The sequence below is a fragment of the Poecilia mexicana genome, unplaced genomic scaffold, assembly GCF_051168715.1.
Source record: "Poecilia mexicana isolate PSO_F unplaced genomic scaffold, ASM5116871v1 scaffold_20, whole genome shotgun sequence".
Taxonomy (NCBI): domain Eukaryota; kingdom Metazoa; phylum Chordata; class Actinopteri; order Cyprinodontiformes; family Poeciliidae; genus Poecilia; species Poecilia mexicana.
Window position 1 is genome coordinate 22285866 of NW_028263389.1, and position 16186 is coordinate 22302051.

The 16186-nt window shown below is 40.7% G+C and overlaps 1 long non-coding RNA gene across 1 annotated transcript; it reads right to left on the minus strand.

The window, feature by feature from the left end:
* Window positions 1-1865: 1865 nt before the first annotated feature.
* LOC148153472 (uncharacterized) lies at window positions 1866-5877 on the minus strand. The gene is made up of 2 exons (XR_015761662.1): window positions 3725-5877; window positions 1866-3630 (listed from the first exon to the last, which is right to left on the minus strand). It is a non-coding gene; the product is annotated as an uncharacterized LOC148153472 (long non-coding RNA).
* Window positions 5878-16186: the final 10309 nt, after the last annotated feature.

Sequence of the window (16186 nt, forward strand, 5' to 3'; positions counted from 1 at the left end):
CAGTAAGCAGGGTGAAAAAGGGGGCAATACAGTGACATCCAAACAGTCCCCACCAGTCCATGTTAAACCTGGTTATTGTTTCAGGTGTGGTGAAAATGGTCATATTAAGCCACAATGTAATAATGAACCAAACCCTGCTCTTGTTGCCAGAAAAAGGAAACAGTTTGCTCAGCGACAGCAAAACGTCTTTCAGAAGAAGTTAAACTAGGCATGGTTCCTGTTGCGGGACAAACCGGAACCAGTCCCAGCCAAACCAGTCCCCTTATTAAAGAAAAGACTGTTAAATGTACAAAACTGCAAGCCCAAGCTAATAAACTACCCACTCAGCTACCCAAAGGTTTGATTGGATCAAAGTGTGCTGCTGTTGTTGACATTTCTGGTCATGTGTGTAACTGCCTTTTAGACACTGGTTCACAGGTGACAACGATCCCAGTTTCTTTCTATAATGATAAGCTAAGCAACCAACCTGTACTGCCTCTGGATAATTTGTTACAGGTTGAAGGTGCTGCTGGACAGTCTGTTCCGTATCTGGGGTATGTGGAGCTGGTCATCACATTCCCTGAAGACTTCATAGGAGTAAACACAGAGGTACCAACTCTCGCTCTTGTGGTCCCAGATACTAGTCCTGACAGGCCATCTAATGTACTTATTGGCATGAACACACTGGAGCCACTGTATGAACAACATCTTAGCAGTAACCATGTACAATTTCAACCCATGGCCCAAGGATATCGAGCGGTCCTGAAACTGCTACAGTTAAGGCACCAACAAAGTCAATCAGGAAATGCAGGGACTGTCAGGCTGTTAAGCACCACTCCAGTCCTTATTTCACCTGGACAAACTATTGTCTTGGAGGGTTCTGTTAAAAACACCTCTCCATCTGCCGATAAGTGGGTCATTGTTGAACACCCTAGCTCATCTTTACCAGGGGGTTTATGTGTTCAGAGTTGTCTAATTACACTGCCACAGCATCCACCATATAAAGTCCCAGTGATCATGAAGAATGAATCAGAGCAAGAGGTGTTCATATCGCCACTAACCATTATTGCAGACATTGGGTCAGCACCTACTGTTTTGTCACAACAAATCGCATCTCAAACCTCACAACAAACCACTTTGGAGTTTAACTTTGGAGACTCTCCCATTCCACCTGAGTGGAAGGAGCATATTATCAACAAAATGAACAGCATGCCTGAAGTATTCTCTCATCATGATATGGATTTTGGTTGTACAGATGCAGTTAAACATACCATTAAACTTAGTGATGAAACGCCTTTTAAGCACAGAGCAAGGCCAATCCATCCCCAAGATCTGGAGGCAGTCCGTGAACATCTTAAAGACCTGCTCGAAGCTGGCATCATAAGAGAGTCTAAATCACCATTTTCCTCTCCAATAGTTGTTGTTCGGAAACGTAATGGTTCCGTCCGGCTATGCATAGATTACAGGAAACTGAATCTTCAAACTATCAAAGATGCATATGCCCTTCCTAATTTGGAAGAATCTTTTTGTGCTTTGACAGGGTCCAAATGGTTTACTGTGTTGGATTTAAAATCTGGCTATTATCAAATAGAGATGGCAGAAGAAGATAAGGCTAAAACAGCTTTTGTAACTCCCCTTGGATTTTGGGAGTGGAACAGGATGCCGCAAGGAATTACAAATGCACCTAGCACGTTTCAGCGGCTAATGGAGAGATGCATGGGAGATCTGCATCTTAAAGAAGTCCTTGTCTTCCTCGATGACATCATCATCTTTTCTGCCACTCTGGAAGAACATGAGGAACGGCTGCTGCGTGTGCTCTCCCGGTTGAAGCAGTTTGGACTAAAGCTCTCTCCAGAGAAATGTAAGTTCTTTCAGTCTTCTGTACGTTATTTGGGACACATTGTCTCTGAAAAAGGAGTTGAAACTGATCCAGAAAAGATTGATTCTTTAAAATCCTGGCCAGTCCCCCGCAACCTTAAAGAGTTGCGATCTTTTCTGGGTTTTGCTGGATATTACCGAAGATTTATTAAAGACTATGCTGCTATTGTCAAACCACTTAATGAGTTAACCCGTGGTTATCCTCCTGCCCGCAGCCCTGCAAAACTGAAGAAACCAGAAGGAAAGTACTCTGATCCAAAGCAATCCTTTGGAGATAAATGGACTAGCCATCAGCAGATTGCCTTTGAAACAGTCATTTCCAAATTGACTACAGCACCTGTTCTTGGGTTTGCAAATCCACAGCTGCCATACATTTTACATACTGATGCCAGTACAAATGGGTTGGGAGCAGTATTGTACCAAGAGCAGGAGGGCAAGCTGCGTGTTATTGCTTATGCTAGTCGAGGCCTGTCTGTCAGTGAGTCAAAATATCCTGCGCATAAACTGGAGTTTTTGGCCCTGAAGTGGAGTGTTACTGAGAAGTTTCATGATTACCTCTATGGGACTAACTTTACAGTTGTCACAGATAGCAACCCTCTCACTTATGTTCTTTCTTCAGCCAAGCTGGATGCTACAGGTCACCGGTGGTTAGCAGCACTGTCCACCTACTCATTCAAACTGCAGTACCGTGCTGGAAAACAGAATTTTGATGCTGATGCTCTGTCCCGACGCTCACATGAAGATACTTCTAGTGATCAGCACTGCGGAGAGAGGGAGCTCATTCAACATCTGACCAGTCAGTTGGGTAATGGTGAGAAAACGCATCACATTTCCCCTGAAATTGTGGATGCCATCTGTCAGAGTTGTATAATCCGAACACAGAACCAAACTGAACTAAGTCGATCTGTCGCACTGGTTGAGTCTCTATCTGTCTCTGTTAACTCCATCCCTGATGGGTTCAGCAATGAAGAGTTGCATGGCTTGCCTCTAATCCCCTCTCTATCTCAGGTCGATCTCCAAGAAGAGCAACAAGCTGACCCTGCTATTCGTGAGGTCATTCATCAGCTGGAGACTGGTGAGAAGGTCCTTCCATCGGTTCGAGAGGAGCTACCTGACCTTCCTTTGCTCCTGAGAGAGTGGAACAGGTTAGAGTGGGTGGATGGAATCTTATATCGGAGAAGACATGATGGAGATAAACTTATCTACCAGCTAATCCTACCGCCCAAGTTACGACCAGCTGTTTTAAAGAGCTTGCACCATGATATGGGGCATATGGGCATCGAAAGAACAATTGATCTGGTGCGCCAACGCTTCTTTTGGCCCAAAATGACACTAGAGGTGGAGACTTTTGTCAAAACCTGTGGTCGTTGCATAAGGCGTAAAGCTCAAATAGAAAGAGCAGCTCCATTAATAAATATTCAGACAAGCCGACCACTTGAACTGCTATGTATGGACTTTTTAACCATTGAACCTGACAGCAGTAATACTAAGGACATTCTTGTTCTCACTGATCATTTTACCAAATTTGCAGTTGCCATTCCTACCCCCAACCAGAAGGCAAAGACGGTTGCAAAGTACCTCTGGAATGAATTTATGGTTTATTATGGAATTCCAGAGCGTATACATTCAGATCAGGGTACAGATTTCGAGTCCAAGCTCATTAAAGAGCTCTGTGAAGTTGTAGGCATGAAGAAAAGCCGAACTACCCCGTACCACCCACGAGGGAATCCAGTCGAGCGCTTCAACCGCACTCTGCTCAATATGCTTGGAACCCTGGAAATGAAACAAAAGTCAAAATGGCGAGAGTATGTCAAACCTTTAGTACATGCATATAACTGTACAAGAAATGAGGTAACAGGGTTCACACCTTATGAACTCATGTTTGGTCGTTGTCCTCGTCTTCCTGTGGATTTGGCTTTTGGTTTACCCGTCAGAGAACAATCATCCATCTCTCATTCAGAGTATGTTAAGAATCTGCAATCCAGCCTGAAAGAAAGCTACAAACTAGCTTCTGAGAATGCCCTCAAATCAGCTGCAAAGAACAAGACCCGTTTTGATCAGAAAATTACACCATGCAGTTTGGAGATAGGAGATCGAGTACTGGTTCGCAACATCCGTCTGAGGGGTAAGCACAAGCTGGCAGATAGATGGGAACCAGGGGTGTACGAAGTTGTTGACAGAGCTGAAAATGTACCAGTTTACACTGTACAACCTGAACACAAAGAGGGACCAACTCGTACTTTACATAGAGACCTGTTGCTTCCTTGTGGTTTCCTGCCAGTTTGCTCCACAGAAGACCCTTCCATCTCCATGCCTGCCTCACAACGAAAGACTCGCAGCCAGGATGGTTGCCATCCAGATGTTCCTGATGCGATGCAGGAGGATGAGGATGCTGAGCCATATGTGCCAGAAGTTTCCATCCCATTCCCAACCAGATTCAGTGTGAAGGTGAGAAAATTCAAGTCATCACCGGAATCCATTACTTTGCAGCCTATTTCACCTTTGGCTCAAAGTGATGCTGAAGCACCAGAGCATCCTGTACCTCTAATTCAGAGCACAGACCTTGAGACTGCTAGTCCATCTGAAAATGAAGAATCCTGTTTAACAACTGATTCATCACTGTCTCACCATGAAGACAAGCTACCTGTGGAACAGATTGAGACAGAGGAACTTTCTGAACCACATGTAGCTGAGCCTGTGAAAGTACACATGGAGGGAGAAGTACCTGACGAACACTTACCTGAAGTTCAAGAACCTGACGCTGAGGGTCATCTGGTCGTTCAGTCTGAGTCATCCACAGGTCCTGCAAATGTCAGCTCACCCTATAACTCAGTTGAGGCTGAAATATTGCCCAGGCGATCAGATAGACAGCGTCAACCTCCTAGTCGTCTAACATATCCTGTGTTGGGTAAGCCACTCATTTCAGTAGTTCAGACTCTATTGCATAGTTTGGCAAATGTGTACACTGAGGCTCTCAGTCAAGTTTCTAATGTAAATATTCAGAAAAATTAATTCAAGTAACCGTGCAACGGGACGTGCAGGAATTAAAGAGGGGAGGATGTAACCAGGATAATTTTTCTATATTAGATGTAGTTTAGTTATTTTATTTTCTATTTTGTTAAATCTAATTTTATTTTGTTTTATTTAAAGATCTAATTTAAAAATCCTCCTTTGTTTTGTTTTTTTTTTTCGACATTAACCGGGCGAGAGCAGGGTTGTTCTCGCGAGGGTTTAATGTCATGTGACAGCTGCACGTCAGTCCTAAATTGACAGCCACTGCTTATATTGCTGCTAAATCGCACCTTGGGTAGCAGACGCTGTGGGACTTTGACGTGCAGGTAGGCTTGGGTTTCTGTTCCCAAAGCGGTTTTGCTTTTGAATGTCGATCATACATCAATCGTATACCTCTGTTAAATTACAGACATATGGTCACTCATCTGTACGCTGAAACGATCTGTCAATGAGGAACTGGTAAGTGTTGCTCGAGAGCTAGAATGCTAGCGCTAGCCTCCCAGCCTGTGATTACGCACCTACGTAAAAACACATTGGATTGGAATTGCATGCAATTATGTAAGCACAGATTTGATTATTAAGAAATGCATGTACATGTACATTGATTGTCGGGCCTGTTTGCGCAGGCCAGGTGTGTTCCAGATCCCACCCCCGCTCGGAGTAAACTGGAGGATCTAGGACACATTAAGAATTGTCTGGTTTATGTACACTGACCGGACTGGCGAGCTAACCATAGCGGATCCAGAAATCCACCCAAAATCTGAGGAACCGTCTCCAAACTGGTTGGAAATTCAACCAACCATTCACAGCTGGAACTAAATGACATTTTTTGTTTTTTCCCTTTCATCACCGAAAGAGACTTCCTTGGTTTAAGGAACTGGACTTCAAAGTTGTGAAACAATTTGTATATATTGTAAATATAAATACACTTCATTGATTGTGCACTCTCTAGTTGTATGTGTCTTGCAATTTGCCACTACCTCCAGTAGACGAACCTGGAACCTAGTTCGTCACTTATAGTGACGTTGATTTGGGTTTTTTTTAATAATCTTAAAATGTAACTCGGGTCAATTTAGGACTGACGTGCAGCTGTCACATGACATTAAACCCTCGCGAGAACAACCCTGCTCTCGCCCGGTTAATGTCGAAAAAAAAAAACAAAACAAAGGAGGATTTTTAAATTAGATCTTTAAATAAAACAAAATAAAATTAGATTTAACAAAATAGAAAATAAAATAACTAAACTACATCTAATATAGAAAAATTATCCTGGTTACACATTGTTCTGGTTTTGCAACATGTTAGTATTTTCAACGTACGTATCTAAGGCAACACATCACACAACCTAAATGTGCACATTTTCCTGCACATTTAGGCTGCAGGGAAATGCAACCTAAATCCAATTATCTGCCCACGTGTATGACCTGTATCCAACTTTTTCAATTCTGATCTTTCCACCCCCCCAAAATCTGATCTGACTCTAAATCCGATACACATCTAATAGATTTCACAGTGTCTACGGTTTGAACGGTCATGTAACTTTTTATTCAACTTTCACGTCATTGATGTGAGACATGCGCTATAATTCTGCACCAGATTAAAGCCAGACATTGCAGTCTATGCTCCACTAAAGGCTGTTGCTATTTGTTGTGCTTTCTTTTTTCTTGGCAACCTTCGCCTTGTCATGACTTCATGCCAGACTGTTGACTCCCATTGCTCAACAGTGAGAGTCAATGGGAGTCCATTATTACTTCAACAATGGGAGAAGGAATCATGGTTTTCATTATTACTTCTGTAAACGATGTGCTGCTGTGTGACGTACCTTCTTCTGAGCATGCAGGTTCTGGTGTTGTAAACCCTTCACGGAAAAGTTTGATTCTTGTCACATTTAAAAGCCAGTATGGACAACCATGCAAAAAAGAAAAAAAAAGAGATTTCAGAAATAAACCGGAAATGAGCATCAAGACCTGCTGTGTGAATGTAGGCTGAGTAAGGTGATTTTATTAATGCACAAAGGAAGATTTAACACATTAGTGATTAAACACATACATTAAGAAAAACCACAGTAATATTCACAAGTTCCATATGAAATGAATGGAGATGGACATTTCTAAATTAGCATTTATTAAAACAAAATTATTTCCTTTAAACCTTCCTGAATATAATAAAAGCACAGAAAACTGAGAATCTGTCATACATGATTGGTTTGAGACAATAAAACATTTTCTTAAACGTTTTTTTGAAACATGCATAGAGTGGCAGTTTTTGATATGGGCAGCTGCCTAGGACGTCACCAGAAGGGGGTGTGGCAATCAAGAAATTTAAAATATAATATACATTATATATTATATTATCTGTTATATAATATATTATTCTGTTGTCCTCTGAACATGTTTGTGTGCAGTGGAGTGAATTTCCCTTAGTTTCTGTTGAGTTCTGGGAGACTACATTACCTGTTTTCTGCTACAAAAAACAACAGATGATTGCTTACATTTTAATTGGTTGGAGAGCAGCAGAAGGCGGGACTTACCCAGGAATCCATTCCTGCTACATCCATGTTCATATTTCATGCTTACAAAGTTAGGCATAATGATTAATCATGATTAATCACATCCATATTGTGATTAATATTTTTAATCAATTGACAGGACAAATCTTTAGCTAATCTTACAATATTTTATTCAACTAAAGTTCTTGTAAAGTTAATTGATAAAAATGTAAAATCATAAAGAAAATGCCTGTTTATGCTCCATTTTAATCGAAAATAAAATTTCCTACACGTACATGAAATCATCCTAGAAATAAATATTTTGTGCAATATATAGATAAATGAACTTTTGTTTTAGACAGCTTTATTTGAATTTACTTTTTTTTTTTTTTTAAACCCAAACATTTATGTTATTTCAAAGGAACATCAAAAATTAATTTAATTTTCTCTAAAATTAAGACTGAGTGGTGCCCCCAAGTGGTTAGATAATAGTTATATCAATGTGAATCAGAAAGTTGATTTCTTTCATTTTTAATTTCCAGCATGCAGCATGCTGAGGTGAGAGAATTTTCAGTAACATAGCATGAGATAACATGTTCAGTATGTGAAATCTTGGTTAGCTTTTGGTTCTAATACATTAGAAAGTGATTCCAGAGCATTGTCTTCCTAGGAAAACCCGTCTGCCTGCATTATTAAAGCAAGTCTTTCGTGTGTAATGGTGTGATAGAAATAGTGTGTAAGATAATGCACCAAGATTAATTTACTACTTTTATGCACTGATCTCCCTGAAGCATTTTTAGCGTATGATTATCGGGTCTGATAATCAAAGTTTCTGCTGCCACTCAGTGCTGCTGCAGTGAAAGACAACCGGGCTGCAGCCTGCTGTGCAGTCCATCTGATTAACTATCAGCGTTTTAAAGATCTTCCCACAACAGCTGGAAAGTTTTATTTCCCAGGAAGAGGAGACATTCATCTCTCATGTAGCCACCCACATCTTCTCTCACCATGAAGTTTTTCCCTTTTTTTTTTTTAACTTGACCTCTCAACCAGATAATCTCAGGTCATTAGGCAGCCATTCATCAATGCCCAGATGAAGATGAGTGCAAGGTCTCCTCCTGTGCTGGCCTCGGTCCTCCTCCCCATCTCTGTACAGCTTGCTAGGCAAGACTCAAGCCTCCAAACTCACCACCACTTATCTTTCCCCTCTCTTCTTTTCCCCAAAGTATGGATGGAGTGAAAACTACATGTTATGCCTGAGGGAAGGCTGTGAGGCAGGACAGAGCCAAACAGGGAAATGCAGGAAGAAGGAGAGACGGGTACCACAGTAAAGGACAGACGTAGAGACACTGCAGGTAATGTTAGGGAGAAATATGGAGATAATCAAACGTTGAATAATATGTACAGATATTATTGTTTTCTGGATGTGCTGTTTGTCTTTTTTAATGAAAAAGGATTAGCTGACTGGAATTTCTTCTTTTTAAACTGAGCTGAGGCTGACTGTTGAGATTGTAAGTTATTCATGGAAAATTTGTCTGCAGTGAACTTTTCCCATGCAGTATTTCTAATGTATCTTAAAGAAAATGCAGCTTGGGAAGTCAAAATAACTGGCCACAATGGTACGTGGCACTACAGCCATGTTTTCAATTCCACTAATCTAGGAGAGCTATGTTTTTTTTTTTGTTCTTTTCTACTGCTGACCGTTTCCTTCCTCCACTCCTCTTGGTTTGGCCACTGTACATATCAGCTTTTACACGGGTGTTACTGCGGTTTCCACTGTGCACATTAATGCACATTAAGATATAGACATGTGGCGATGTGATGCCATGTGCAGAAAGCTGCTCGCCGACCATGACCACCACTGGTTTTGGTTGTCAGGCTGGAGATTTTCGACTTTTGGAAATTTTCTGAGTTTCAAAATAATTTTTTTTGACTTTTGAAGCTTAGAAATGTAAAGGATTTTTCTTAAAAAATTGATCAAAATTTCTTAGTTTTTTTTTTCAGATAAATGTACCCCTCATTTTTTTTCTATATACATATATAGAAAAAAAGTGTAAGACAGCATGCTATGTTACACTTCAGAGTTTCAAACATTCATTTACATTTTAATCTGACATAAAGACAATGGAGTTTGGTTTTGTTCAGGGACAAGTATTTGAACAGAAACAACAGTTACTCTTAGTTTGTTTAGCTAAAAGCTTTCTGCGGTCCTCGTATCTTTGTTTGAACTCAGTAAGCCAATGGCACAGTCAACTTCCTTTGTTTGGGTTTTTTTATTACTTGCCCAGTTATTAATTCCCTTTATTGCTGTTCTGTACCCTTTTGTTCTTTCCTTTCCTTTTACAATCAATTCTTATCCCCTAAATCAATTTGTTCTCCTTACACTCGCCCACATCTGAATTCTCCTTTTCTTAAATCTTCCTTACACGTGTTGTCCTGCTCCAGTTGTTTTCCCTTTTTGTTTTTTCTTAATGCCTACCCAAGTGATACATTGTTGATTAACTGTCTAATAAATTATTCAATTACAAGACTGGTGTTTGGACTGAGCCAACGAGAGAAAGACTAACCTCCGCTACGGCTAGTCAGAGGGACAGGAGTGAATACAACAGGAAATGGGAACAACATAAAACATAAAAAAAACCTTCAATAGCAAATGAGTTGTAAGCTAGAAAAGATAAATAAAATATGTAATCCACAAATTATCTTGCAAATAAAACATAACGACTCTAGCTGGCATGCACAGGGAGAACATGCAAACTCCATGCACAAAGACCCTGGGCCAGGAATCAAACCCAGAACCTTCTTGCTGCAAGGCAACAGCTCTACCAACTACGCCACTGTGCAGCCCATGCGCAATATTATGGTTAATGAAAATGCAGCTAGTATCTACAGTCAGAGTAGAGTCTGTCCCATGACCTGTCCATGGTGTCTGTCATTCAGTGGGATAGGTACCAGCTATCCGTACCCTGTGTGCTGTGAAAAGACATAATGGTCAGAACACAGACCGGGTCTGAAAGAGCAGAACAGGGAATGAAGAATCCTCTGTTTCACTATAAACATCATTGAACAAGATGAAAGACACTTTTAATAAACGATTTCAGAATAACATGCTATGCACATGACAGTAGACATTTGGTTCCCCTTTGTAAATCTGAACACCAGTCCAAATGTCTAGTAATTCTCTTTTTATTTGCAAGAACTGTGAGCTTAGTATCATAATCTTAAAGTCAACAAAGAATCATAGTCCAATTTACAACAGATTCCTCAACACTCTGAGGTTGACAGTGACTGTGGTTTCAATTTACTTATTCATCTTTGTCCTGCAAATGACAGTAATTACAGATAATGCGCTCTGGTAAATTATCTATAATTATTTGAACTGCATTATTCTTTCTTTTTCAAATTATTCATCATGTGCCAACAAAACTGGTGTTTGGTGCTTCTTGTATCATTATCCAGGAATTACGGAGTGCAGCTCTGAACATGTTGCCAGCGGTGAGGGGTCTCTCTGGGTAATCTGTTCCGCACTGTGTATTATACTTTGATTCGTAGAAGATGGCATTTCCCTGCCCTGGAAACCCAAGTACAAAAGCCAGTCATCATACTTTGAAGTGTTGCATCAGCTGCACGATGACAGACAGAAGGCGGTTTGGGGACGAGAGCCCGAAACAGAGAAGAGAAGGAAAAGAAGAACAAGTATTAAAAGCTCCTGAATGGAAAATGCAGTCCAGCAGTAGGAGTAGGTTAAAGATGGATTCAGATCAGGAGGGTCTCAGGACAACATAGTAATAGTTTTAATAAATACATAGATTTTTAAATAAAAGTTACATGCTGAATCTAAATGGTTACATCTTACTGATTTTATTTTTTAACAAACTCATTTGTGGGCCTGATTGACATCAACATTCTCAGCAAGCATAATGTAGATGGTACCGATATGCCTAAGGTTATCATCTGTTGGCAGAAATGTAATATAATAATCTGAATTATGCTGTCAATAGTAGCCTAAGTCTCTGAAAATAATCATTTTTTTATTTTACCTCAGAATTAGTCATTTAATGAGGGTGGTATCCTCTCTCATTCTGCTATGTCTCTATGTGGCCATCCTGGGCTACTATTGTGTAGCCCAGGATGGAAAAACTCACAAAATCTGATAAATAGGCCAATACAGCATCCTAAAGTCTACGTAAGTGTACATTTCTACTATTACTGATTAACTTTTTTATAACTAACAAACTAGACAAGAGTGACACGCTAAACAAACCCCCACTAAACCCCCAACATGGTTATAGCCCAAGTCTGTACCTTCAAATTACAGCTCATAATCGCCTCCCATAGACAGACAGTGTAGGCATATCATACATTTTCTGATTCCTTAGGCCAGGGGTTCCCAAACTTTTTCTTCTCCGCCCCACCCTATGGATTACAAATGGCTGTCTCGTTGAAACGACGTGTGTGACGGGGGGGGCATCGACTTTTTTGAGGGCAAAATGAATGTACGTAGCTGAAAATAGACACCAACATGGTAGCCTACAAGGTACTTATTAAGCTTAAGGTTCTGTATTGATATTAGCTAGTCATCTTTTAGCTAACATTACCTGCATCCAGCAGCTTTACTCAACTCAGTCGGTTAGTTTGGAGGAAAAACTGTGAAAAGTTCTTTGCGTTTTGCTGCCGTGACTCTAACACACCTGTAGCTCCGCCCAGCAGCAGCAGGTCTCCTTCACAGGTGGAAACCCAGCGTGAGCGTCGTAGCGCTCATGTTGCGTTTAAAGGCGGCTCGGAAAAACAGGTTACAACATGTTAACAACAGATTAAACAGTTTTAACTGCTGATAAAAGTGACAGACGACACAAATATGGGAAGTGTGGAAGCCTCTACTGTATCAAATTGATAGAGGAATAACAGAGAGTTGGCCATTCTAAGGTAAAAATCCAGCGCATACAGTGTTCATGTTTTGTTTTTTTTTTTCATCCAGACGGCTTCCCGCGCCCCCCCTGCAATGACACGGCGCCCCCCCTAGGGGGCGCGCCCCACAGTTCAGTTTGGGAACCTCTGCCTTAGAGTCTGTTGAGTATTTTAGTCATTAACTCTTATGTCCCTGGATACCACTGGGATGAAAGAAGTGTATCTAGTTTGGTCAAAAGATGTGGAAAAATGTGTAATAATTTTGGTTTAACGACCTCTAATGACCTCTGTGTTGGTCAGAGAAACTCAAAACATGGCTTAAATGAAAGCCAAGAGTGTCCCCTTTAAGATGATACCAAATATTGCATTACAGACCTTTGACAAATGCCCATACCATGACCCTAAACCAGAGATACAGCAGTCCCAAAAAACAGAATTTTTCCAAAGGGGTTGTTTACTTCATGAGATGATAACTATGACTCAGCTACCATTTTGGAAGGGCTATCATACCAAAATATTAACTAGAGACATGTATCTTTTCAAAAAATATTGATAGACTTTGCCACCCTGAAATGGACAAAAATGTCAAATTTTGACCTCTGGCCCACGGACTAAATAGCACAGGAGAAAATACAAGAAGCAATTTTCATTTGATAATTCCATTTTAGTAATGGAAAAAGAGTTATAGGAACTGGCACAGGCCTTGGTCAATATTGTCATTTCTGGTAGAGAAAAGAACTCAAAAAGCAAAATATCATGTTCTAATCCTGTGAAAAGGTATTGACAGCAATCAATCTGGATATGGTTACACAATCATTTCTGTGGATTTGGGATGTCAGTGACCTGCGATGAGAGCCATTATCCACACAGAGAAAATAGAACATGGGTGACCTGTTCCTGTGGTCAGATTACCAAAGTAAGTACACAACCCCATTCAGATCATAGTGAAGCAATGAACTTTTCATCATGGGTCACTTTGCCTGTTCAACCTCAACACTCTATGCATGGATAAAAACCGGAGGTCATGGTGGAGAATTCTTTCTAAAACCAAATATTTCTTTGGTTTTAGAGACGTTTATGTCTAGAAATGAGCCCTCAGACCAGCCAAAAGTTCCTTCACCACAGAAGCATAGTTACCTGGTTTTCAAGCAGGAATACAATTACATGGTCATCAGCAAACTTTATGATGCATTTGTCCATATTTCAGCAATGGGATTCGTCAGCCTCTGGCAGCCTAGAAGATTGCCACTGGAAGTAGATAAAACTGTGTTAATTTCACATGTGGGGTCTTTTTGTTAAAAAACCAACAAGCTAACAAACTAAATGCCAATTAATGTGTTGACTGTTCAAAACATGGGTTGCTAAAATATGGGCTTGTACACAACTGAAAGCTAAGAAAGTCAGTAAAAAGCAAACAAATGCAGTGCATTATCTCATCCATATGATCCAAGACCACCTGAAGGGCTTGGACATCAATGCCCCGACCTGCTCTAACAGCAAGTTGTAAGCAGTTCAAACTCCTTTGAGTTGCTCTCAGTCTCAGGTTTTATCATTTCAAAAGATTTCATGAGTGAGGAAAGAGCAAGTGAACAAATCGGGTCCAGGATCCTTTCCCTCTTTAATTCTCTGAAGGAGTTTATTGTGCCAGTAAAGGTGGCCGACTTTGCTGGAGGAACATTCCAGTCTCCAAACAGTTCATTTCTAAAACAACTATAACAAAGATTCATGTCATTAGCAGCTTCTAAATCTGCCTTTTCGTCACGGGGTGTAGGTCTTTTCTTGGACTGCAATCCCATAATGGACAGGTTTGTACGTCTGAACCAAATAAAGCACTGGACACACCCAAGGATTTGAAAGCACCTCTTATATAACAGAGATCCAGGCACCAAGTCTAGACTCTAGACTTGAGTCCAATCGAGATGCTGTGGCAAGACCTTAAACAATCCGTTAATACCTGAAAACCGTCCAGCGGGGTTGACTTTTTTTTTTTTTACAAATAATATTGGACCAAAATTTATTTGATGATGGTTCCTGCTGCAAAAGTTGTCACAACCAGTCATAAGACTTCAAATTGGGTTATGCTGGTTTCCCTTTATAAATTAAATCATCATTTTAAATCCTCCTCTATGTATTTACCTAAATTATCCTTGTCAAGTTTTTACAATTTCCATGTGAATGTGAAATATTTAAGGATAAAAATAGCTACCCTGCTAACCATAGCTTATATCGGGGGTGTCCAAAGTCGGTGTTTGAGGGCCGGCATCCTGCATGTTTTAGTTCTCTCCGTAGTGGTTGTAACAACCTCCTCATCAAGTCAGTGTTCTTCTTAGGCCTCTAATGAGCTATCATTTGATGCAGGTGTGTTAAACCAGGGAGAGAACTAAAACATGCAGGACGCCGGCCCTCCAGGACCGACCTTGGACACCCCTGCCTTATATGCTCTGACCTGTCTCTTCCTGATTTCCTCGTGTCTTTCAAATAAACGGAACAAAACAAGTAAGTAAGGAAAAAAAAACTTTTAACTGCAATGTATCTGTGATTGTGATCCTTGTGGATGTGTATGGAAGCATGCTGGCTCAGTAGTTTGATCACTCTAAAGGGTCTGGTGCTGAGGGTGTGTGCCCATTTATGGACAAATGTGTTGCTTGAAAGTTTGTCAGTTCTACAAAACAACGGTAACAGATTCATTCTTTGACACGACATCCAACCTCAATTTCTCTTCTCTGTTTGTGTTTGTTCGAGCTCAGGTGACACTTCTGAAGGGGTGTGTGTGAAATATTTGGGAGTGTGGCTGTGATTGTCAGGGTGGAATGAGGGCAGTGAGCAGGAGAGAATATGGAACTGACACCAGCTTGACAGGAGAAATACCTCTGAAGGTGTCAGACTATAGAGCTCAACAGTCGTGTTCTGGAAATGACCTGTGCAACCATCACAGGTTGTTATTTCTCTGTGGTCATTTGGTCTGTGGTCTGATGGTATCAGTGTGTTTAATGTCCTCCAAGTTTAGTGAAGAGCTTGGACATATGCAATCAATTAAAGGCCATCACCTGTATAGCTCTTTATCAACTGTTGTGATCTATGTTTTCTGTGTATTTATTTTGAGGTTTTTCTGTTTGTTTCCCCTGTGAGTCTCTGTGTCTTCCCTGTTGATTGTTCCCAGCTGTGTCTAGTTCCCTGATTTCCCTCCCTGTGTATTTAAACCCACCTGTTGTCTTTGTCTCTTGTCGGATCCTCGTTGTGTTACGTCTTGCTGCCTTTTCCGTTCTATGGTTTATTTCATTAAATCTTCATCATCACTTCAACCTGGATGTGCCTGCATCCTCCCTCACCACTCTACCTCCACAAATCATGACCTCAACCACATGCAAACCCAGAGGTGGGACTGTAAGTTATAGCTCATATTGAAGCTGATCACAGATTCTTGGCTTAAGAATTGGCCAAGGGCTTCAATGAAGATAAGATCCACGGAGTCTTCCTGGTCACAGGTACAAAACTCTAAACCTCTTTCTTATCACTTTTCATTAGGAACCTGATAATACATTGCCTGGCATACATCACTCTGTCCAGCTGCTTGCTTATCAGTAAGAGTTCTTCCAGAAAGAACCTGGCACTTTCTGGAACCTTTTGCACATCCTGTAGCCTTCTTCATAATGGCTGAGCCATCTGGAAAACTGATGTTAAATATGTTGCAGTTTGTGAAGCAGATACAGCGTACATCTCATTAGCATCTAGCAGTGTCTGCTCGACTCTACACAGTTTGGGTGGGTTTCCATTACAATTAAGTAAAAGCTCTGATGGATGGGGTCATTATATAGATGGTAACCCCAAAAGCAGCACAACGTGATGTGTATGTGGCACAAACAACACAATGCAACAAAGGTGGACCTGGAAGCTATTTTAAACTTTCTGTTCAGTGTCTGTCTG